General features: G+C 38.7%; 1 pseudogene across 1 annotated transcript; it reads right to left on the reverse strand.

The window, feature by feature from the left end:
- Positions 1–6,423: 6,423 nt before the first annotated feature.
- LOC307112542 (nucleolin-like) lies at positions 6,424–8,591 on the reverse strand (annotated as a pseudogene). The gene has a single exon. The product of its transcript is annotated as a nucleolin-like (transcript).
- Between the last annotated feature and the right edge of the window lie 526 nt (positions 8,592–9,117).

A 9,117-nucleotide genomic window follows, 5' to 3' on the forward strand; every position in this document is an offset into this window, starting at 1 on the left:
GTTTTCATATCTGTTTATTGTCTGAAATGTATAGATGATCACTTGACTCATATGTAGAGTTTCACCCCATTAACAATTGTGTTATTACTTGTAAAAGTAGAGCCAGTTTAGATTAAAAAAAAATAATAATAAGGGGAGTTTCTTTATATTTGAGTCACAAAACTGTGCCCTCAAGGTAAGTTTTATGGAATATATTGGAAGATTATAATTAATTTGAAGCTACTTAACCCAATTACATTTAGTCCTTTTAACAACTTACCAAACTACATTTCACAAGATGATCTTTGCTTAGGTATATTACATCACTTGGTTATCCTCATTAAAAGTTTATAAATATTCCTGACCTTGTGGGCTCGATCCCCGCCCCTGGATGCAAGAAGCAACCAAATCAACCTCGCCTGTTTGGCTCAGTGCTCCTACATAATAAAAGCCTTATATGCTAAGTGTCCAGTTGGCCAGCCGGCTGTTCAACCAATCAAAGTGTAACATGCTAATGATACGCTAAGGCCTCTCAATCACTTGCTATGATGTGCACTAACCACCAGGGGGCAGACAGTTGACCGGTTGACCAGCCGCTATGACGTGCACTGACCAGCAGGGAGCAGACACTCCAACCAGTAGGTGAGCTTGCTAATGGGGTCTGGCCGGTTGGGACCCAGTGAGATAGGCTAGACATGGCCTGGAGCCCTCCCAGCTGACCAACCTCCTGTATCCCTCTGTGGCCCTGATAGTGCACCAGTGTGGTCCCTCGGCCTGGCCTGCGCCCTCTCACAATTGGGACCCCTCGGGGGATGTCAGAGAGCTGGTTGTGGCCTGATGGCAGAACAACCAGTCACTATGATGCGCACTGACTACCAGGGGCAGACACTCAATGCAGGAGCTGACCCTGGTGGTCAGTGCAGGCCCACAGGGGAGTGCCACTCAGCCAGAAACTGAGCTCACAGCTGGCAAGTGCAGCAGCGGTGTCGGGAGCCTCTCCCACCTCCGTGTCAGCGCTAAGGATGTCCAACAGAGCGGGCCTAAGCCATCAGTTAGACATCCCCTGAGGGCTCCCAGACTGCAAGAGGGCACAGGCTGGACTGAGGGACCCCTGCTGAGTGCACGATTTTTGTGTACCAGGCTTCTAGTAATAATATAAATATACAATGTTGTTAGACATTAGTAAAATATCTGAATATATTATAAATATTGACAGATTCATTTTTAAAAATTATAACTTTAATAAAAGTGTTTCCATTTATTTTATGTTTTGTAGCATTTATAATACCTAAAAGGTCAAATTTATCACTTGTTGAAGATAAAGCTGCCGAGAAAATTAGTGTAATTTATGGAATTTCTCACCTTTAGAATTGATTCAATTTTTTTTTTTTTTAATGGTTGGTAGCTTTTAGAATCTGTAGAGTACTCCTAGAACATTTCCAATGTGACAGGTTTGTCCTCTGAGACCTTGGTTTATTGCCTCAATACCATGAGCTCCACTTTCCCAGGAATGAATACTAAAGTGTTTCTCTCTCATGGAATTCTTAGAAATGAGATGTCAAAGATTGCATTTTATAAGCTCTTATGTTTTTTGCTAATCTGGCCTATTGGAGATTGATAACTTGATCATGTGATTGTTTTCTAATCTCAAGAGTTGCAATATACTTTGTTACTTCAAGAAATAGTCCACTAATAACACAATCTCATAATCTAACCATACATACCATGATACAAGGATATTTGTTGGTGAGGGAATCACAGTTTTTACCATTTTCATCAAAAGTGAAGATGGGGACTGTAAAACCTATTCAGGAAGCTTTTTGTAGTACTCCATAAAGTATCATTTGATGAGACAAAGTAAAACTATCTCTTAATCAGATAAAATAATCTAAAGCAAATTAATAGTTATATTAAAACATATGAACTTTTATTATGCCAAAATAATCCATATAGAAATTTATAAATATCGCCCAATACATACTCACTAATAGGATTATGATTGATAGATTAAGTAGATATACATTGATTTAAAGTACATAGAGTAGACATAGATTTTCTTTAAAAATTTCACTTGTGACCTATGCTTTCAGAATGTTTTTATGCAATCATCCAGGTCAACTTTATCTAAGATAAAGCAAGTCCCTCTCCTTGCAACTAGGAGAAACTAATAAAAACATCAAGTAATTGCTTTCTCACTATATCTGAGAAGCGTTTATAATTTTCCTCCTCTTCTTATTTATTAAAACTAGCAAATACCATTTTCTTCTGGGTTCAAAGTAGAATTATGTGAGAACAACTTATATAATAAATAAAGAGTTTAAGACAATATATCTTAAGCCTTTAAACATTACCACTTGTTTAGATTAGATTTCACTAGATTGAGTATATTGGGATTCCGATAGTTCTTCCTGATACATAGCCATGCCCACAGTTTGCCTGCCCCAATTTGTTGGAGCAAAGTCTATTCTTCTCTTACCCATCTTACCTTGATAGTGTTACATTCAGAGTAGTTTATTTAATGCTACCTTATTATCTATCCAGATACTTTCTTGGGAAGATATGCAAGGATGTATGTATATTTATGCAGAGGGCACTGGGGTAGCTCTTCAATCATGATAGCCTTAACTGTTTAATCTTTCTGAGGATGAAAATATGTTGTTAAAATTAGGAATAAAAATAACTTATAAGTTTTCTTATTTCTTAATAGTTTAAATAATATTGATTCATTTAATAAGAACAATTTAGTCTAAGCCAAATCATATTTAGTGTCTAAACCTAAGCATATAGAATATGACTTTTTAAAAGAATGTTTCCATTTATTTATTAACTTTATTCTTTGAGAACAGGTATACTAGAATTCTGAAGTTTCTTTTTATTTCATCTGTGCTCCTATTCTTGGTATGTTAAGCTAATTATATGAGGGTTGTAGTGGGTTTTTTTTTTCCTCTTAGATTTTAGAGTAGGCCATTTTTTTCCTAATCCTTGGTTTCTGAAATTTGGAAGACATTGGAGTTGCTCATCTCATTGTGTACAGTCCATGCTTATACACTAATTCTGTGAAGAATCCTGAGGTAATGGGAGTTCCAGGCAAAAAGAGGACTTTTCTTCTTATTGTCACACAGAGGCCTTGTTCACATAACCTCTGATACATCTGTTCAGTTCAAGCCATGCTTCTCAACCTAGTTTGAGAATTAACTTAGGGATCCCTATGTCTCAGGACCAAACCAGAAGTTTTATTTTAATGGGTTTGAGGTGTGGATATATTAAAACTCTATGCATAATTCTAATGTCCTGCTGTGGTTAAGAGCAACCCTTAAAACAGAACAGGTCCTAAGACTGCCAGGGAGCTACTTTGCAAAGGATGCTTTTTGCACAGTAACCATGTAGATAGAAGCTTGAGGATTTTTATTTTTCTTTTTAATTTTATCTTTTAAATCTAGTTGAATAGGGTATGGATTGAGAGAGTAATATGGGAAATATATTCATGTGGAGATTTGATCTAAGAGCTTGCAACCCATTTAGGTGGTTTTTAGAGGTTTATAACTTTAGATAAGTTCCAAAAATATTCCTAAAACAAAACTGTTAGGCTTTAGTAAATCACTGTTTTATACATGACAATTTTTCTAAGGATGTGACTCCCAGACCTCCTGCAACAATATCACCCAGGGATCCTGTTGAAATCTTACATTTCTTGCCTCTAATTTTGACTTTGTCAATTGTGATCTCTTGGGTAAAGTAACTGGGTTTGCCAGGTGATGGCTACACACACCTAGCTTACGAACCACTGATGTCCACTCAAGCTCTGAGGGCCGCTCCTCATCTCATAACATCTCTGGGTAAAGTTAGCTTGTAGATCCTAATTTTATGTAGATTTCTTTCCAGTTCAGCAAATTCTTAATATTCAGCCATCTGCAATGCCATATGCTCACCAGGAAGATATACAGGGCAAGAAAATACAGAGATGATATGAATATAATGATGGTGTTACTGGATATGGAAAATGAAAGGATAAAAATATTAATTTCCCGCCAAGCCCATTAATGTATGATGTATTATATAACTCCTCTTTTTCAAGAGGATGGGTGTTTCTAGAGAAAGTTAAATGCCACTAGCCCTACTGAAAGTGTGGCTGTTGGGTGACTTGATGTGAAAATGTGTCAGTGTGTGGAGCAGGATGCACGTATGGAGCTGCTAGCTATTCTGTGGGAGAAAACCAAGAGATTTATTGGTTATGTTTTATATCCTTCGTGTCATTTCACTGGGTATGCTTCTGATCTTTAGGGCCTCTCTTATGGGGTCATTATAACTAAATACATAGATAGACAATAGTTACAGAGCTCTTACTATATACCAGGCAATGTGACATGTGTTTTAAGTATCTGTGTGTTTTTTTCATGCTACAAATGAAGACACAATTTTTATTTCCATTTTCTACATGAGGAAATTGAGATTTGAAGAGGACTTAGTAGTAGATCTGAGATATAAGCCCATCTTTTGATTCAGAATATAACCCCCCCCATCTTTCAGATATAATGTATACTTTCCAGTGTAGAATGACTCACAATACTTAGGCTACTGTAATAAAATAGGTGGTTTTAACTACAGAAATTTGTTCTCTGGTAGATCTGTGTATGCTAGGAGTTTGCAACCAAGATGTTGGTAAGACCATGAGTAAGAGGTTTGGAGAAAAGGCCTGATTTACTGTATTGTGGATGAAGAATACAAAGATGATGAGGTAAAGTGGGAGGGAAAAGAATCAAAATGGTTCATAGTTGGTCTAGAATGTCGAATGTAATCTGATGAAAAATCTAGAATTTTAACATCCTAACATGGAAAGAAGTGGAGAGATTAAATCTTATCTGTAGGACTAGGTACCAGAAGAAAGGGAAAGAATTCAAGGAAAATTGAATTAAGTCATTTATCCAAATATGTTAGTTATCCAAGAAAAGGAGTCCAGGTGCTTTAGAGAAAAAGGTGTCTGTGCATAGTTCTCAACAACCGAGGACTGCAGTGGTGCTAGTTGACAAGCACATTGTACAATGTTACAATAACCTACATCTGCAAGTTGGGAATGATGAGCTTTGGGGATCATAGATGAAGATACCATTTGCAATGTATATCATACTCTTGAGGTAGAGGATGAGTGTGTTGGTCTAGCCCAGTGGTCGGCAAACTGTGGCTCGTGAGCCACATGCGGCTCGCGAGCCGTGGTTTGCCTCTCTGTTGACTAATGAGTTTGCCGACCACTGGGATAGGGGCTTAATCACAAGGAACAACAACAGCCTGTAATTATTGGAATTGAGAGTCTAGGTCAATGGTTGGCAAACTCAGTCAACAGAGCAACAAACCGCGGCTCGCGAGCTGCATGTGGCTCGCGAGCCGCAGTTTGCCGACCACTGGTCTCGCCAGTAATACAGCTACTAGGATGCAAACTACAGAAACAATAGCTTATTTTGTTTGTTTGTTTGTTTTGTACCTTAACTTTTCCCCAATATGTATGGTCAAAAATAAGTAGTAAAAGGGAATTGATTATAATATGTTAAAATATCTGGTATAGTTTTATCAGTAACCATTACATTTATTCCTATTAGTTATGGAGTATGTGCTATTTAGAGTTCATATGTTCTCATAAATAGGGATTTAAAGTTAAATTAAATTCTAACTCTTTTTGCCATCCTCTGTTTAGATTATTGTCATTAATGAGTTTGTCTATTAGATAACATCAAATATGATGAGGGTGAACTATAAAACAGCAAAATGTGAAATGCCTATAATTGGGATACATCTATTGCAGTAATTTGCACATAATAGACATAAAATAACTATTTGCCAAATGATTGAAAGTAATCCAAAGTTAAACATTCACCAACAGAACAGCAAACAGAAGGGCCACACAGTGATAGTGTTTGGAGAGATGGCAGTTCAGATTCTCCAGAGATGGAATCCATTGAACAGTGCTACACCATGAAAGCTCTGAGAACTGCTACAGAAAGCACACTGTTTCTTTTCATTCCTGTATCGCCATCAAAATTAGCTGCCCAATACATTCCCAGCTCAGTAAGGCAAAGGCATTAGTGGTTGGTAGCTGAAGTTGTCATGTGATGCTATATCACAATTTCCTTTTTTCGGGGGGCACCAGAGTTTAGGACTTTTAATTTGTCCCATAGCTGCTGAAGCAAAATTATAATAAGACATTCTGCTTTTCTTTATACCCCAACTCATACACACAAAAACTATTTGTAGGAAAAAAATGCTTTTGTACATGGGAACAAACAATACAAATTCAAAACTTACAGATAAGGGTTAGTTCTATCATCTCTTTAAAAATTTACACAAATATCCAGTCAAAGCCAACAGGGTATCTTCTTTGAAATGTTACCTAAATGGATTTCCAAGTAGAACACAGGACTGGATACCATCTTGGAATGTCCTTAGAAGGCTCTGTCATTGATCAGCTAACAGAGTGAAAACACCAGAGTCCTTTCTTTCAAATGGAAGAGGGAAAGACAGGGATAGAAGAAACTCTTCAAACTTCATCCTCTTTCCTTGTGGTTTATGGTCTCCTCCTCCTCCTCTGCCTCTTCGGAAGCCTGCTCGACCTCTAAAACCTCCCCGGCCTCTGCCACCAAATCCACCTCGGCCTCTTCTGCCACCACCTCTGCTTCCAAAGCCACCTCTGTCTCCACCAAGACCCCCAAAGCCACCTTCACCCTTAGGCTTGGCCCAGTCCAAAGTAACTTGGTTTCCATCAATTTCACCATCTCCCATGGCCTCCTTGGCGGCTTTGGCCTCTCCCTCATTGTTGAAGTCTACAAATCCTTTGGAAGAGCCCAGTCAGTGACTGTCCTTGCCCGGACAGAGCCATCAAATGACTCCTTCAGTGTCTCTTTTGTAGTTTCCTCAGACAGATCCTCGACAAACAGAGTTTTGGATGGATGGCTTCTTGCATTAGATGATCCTCTGGATCCTTGCAATTCCAGCCTGATTGCTCTGCCCTCGGTTTCTCTTTTATTACAAGAATTTAAAGCTTCTTTAGCAGAATGAAGCAGATTCTATAAATGCATACCCTTTAGATTTGCCATTTTGGCTCTGGGGCACTTTGATAAAAGTTGCCTTCTCAAATACTTCCTGAAGAGTTTCTTCTGTTGCACTGTGGGAAAGGTTGCTTAAAACCAGAGTTTTTTGATTCACCACTCCAAGTGCTATTCTTTCCACGTCTATGATCTTGATTTTGACCTTTCTCTCTGGTATAGTACAGGAAAATGGATTGCCCATCTATTTCTGTTCCCTGCTTTTCTTCCAAAATTTTCTCTGCATCAGCTTCTGTCTTAAATTCAATATAAGCAATCCCTTTACTCTTTCCATCCTTGCTGACTAATCTGATCTCCATAGCATCTTCAAAAGCTTCTTTTAATTCATACTGAGTAACTTTATAAGGCAGATTTTTAGCCCAAAGTGTTCTTGCATCTCAATCTTTTTTACTATCTCCCCCCCGCTCTTTTTTTTTCTAGTTTAATTTCATAGCCAAAGACTTTTAAACCAGTGAGTTCTAAGGCTTTTTCTGGGTCCACATAGGCAAACTTCCTAGTCACACCAATTCTGACATCCACAACAGTAAGATCATTTTTAGCAAAAACATTACTGAAACTTGTTTTTAATTCAGGAGCAGATTTGCTGAAGTTCAGGTTTCCAACAGAGAGATTGAAAGCCATAGTTGGGTCTCTGGCGTCCACATTCTGTTTCTTGGCCTCAGGAACAGCTTTCTGTTTGTCCATTTCCTTCTTTTGATCTCCAGGTGCTTTTGTGACAGGCTCTTCCTCCTCCTCCTCTTCATCATCATCATCATCATCATCATCATCATCATCATCATCATCATATTCCTCCTCATCCTCCTCATCATCATATTCCTCTTCATCATCACCTTCTTCATGCTCATCCTCAGCTGTGCTCTTGGCCTTCACAGGAACAGCTTTTATGGGAGCTTTCCTGCCTTTGGCTGGTGTAATCTCTAGGTTCTTTTTCAGAGTCATCTTCTTCATCCTCATCCTCATCATGTGAGGCAGGAGCAGCAGCAGCAAGAGTTTTCATCACTGCTGCCTCAAATGCATCCTCATCTTCCTCCTCCTCTTCCTCCTCATTATCATCATCTTCTTCACTGTCCTCATCATCTTGCTCATCACTGTCTTCCTTCTTGGCATTCTTGCCGTTCTTTGCTCTCTTCACTGGGGTGGCTCCCTTTTTACCAGGGGTTGCTACCAATGCTTTGCCTGGTGTGCCTGCCTGCTTGTCAGCGTGGCTAATGATTTAGGTGGTATAACTGCTGCCTTTTGCCAGGGGTCGGCATAGCCACTGCCTTTTTGCCAAGAGTGGCAACTGCTTTCTTGCCTGGTGTGGCAACTGCAATCTTTTTTGTTGGGGGAAACCATCACCTCCTTTCCTGGAGTTGTGGTAGCCTTCTTGCCTTTTTTCAGGGGAATGATAACCTCTTCTCCACAGCTTTCATCTTTATCTGACATGCCCTCATCTTCACTATCTTCTTCTACCTCCTCTGGAGGAGGAGCCATTTTCTTGGGGTCACCTTGATTTTTACTATCCTCTGTGAGCTTCACCATGAAGGTGGCTTAGGACGGTGGAGTGTGTGGCCCATGAGTGGTGCAGATGTGCCCAGAGGAACCAAATGGGGGTCGAAGGCTGTCACCGGTACTCTTAGCAATTTACTTTTGATAGGAAGTATGTCCCAACACTGAAGATATCACAACTACCAAAATAAGTGTTTATTTTTTTCCACAAACAAGAAAGCAAAAAGATACTGTGTTCATTTCTTGTCAAAAAAGAAATATTCCTAAGAGAACATTTTTCTTGTTTAGTATAAGCACTAATAAAATTTGAAAACAAAAAATGTTTTTCTTTCAGTAAATATTTGGCAGTAAGTAGATATCTGTTGCAGATGCCAGGTTGTTAATTTCATACCACCAATCTACTGTCTTCCTATGTGTGCATTTCTTTTTCTATTTAGAGGTTAAAGTGATATAAACTATTTTTTCCTGTCTTGCAAGAAAAGAGAAAAAAACTTGTAATATATATTGGATTTTTATTCAGTATTCTTCTTTCTAGAATTAGTGAGGGGGGTAGAAAGAA

The sequence above is a fragment of the Cnephaeus nilssonii genome (assembly GCF_951640355.1).
Source record: "Cnephaeus nilssonii genome assembly, chromosome: 16".
In the NCBI taxonomy this organism is placed as follows: domain Eukaryota; kingdom Metazoa; phylum Chordata; class Mammalia; order Chiroptera; family Vespertilionidae; genus Cnephaeus; species Cnephaeus nilssonii.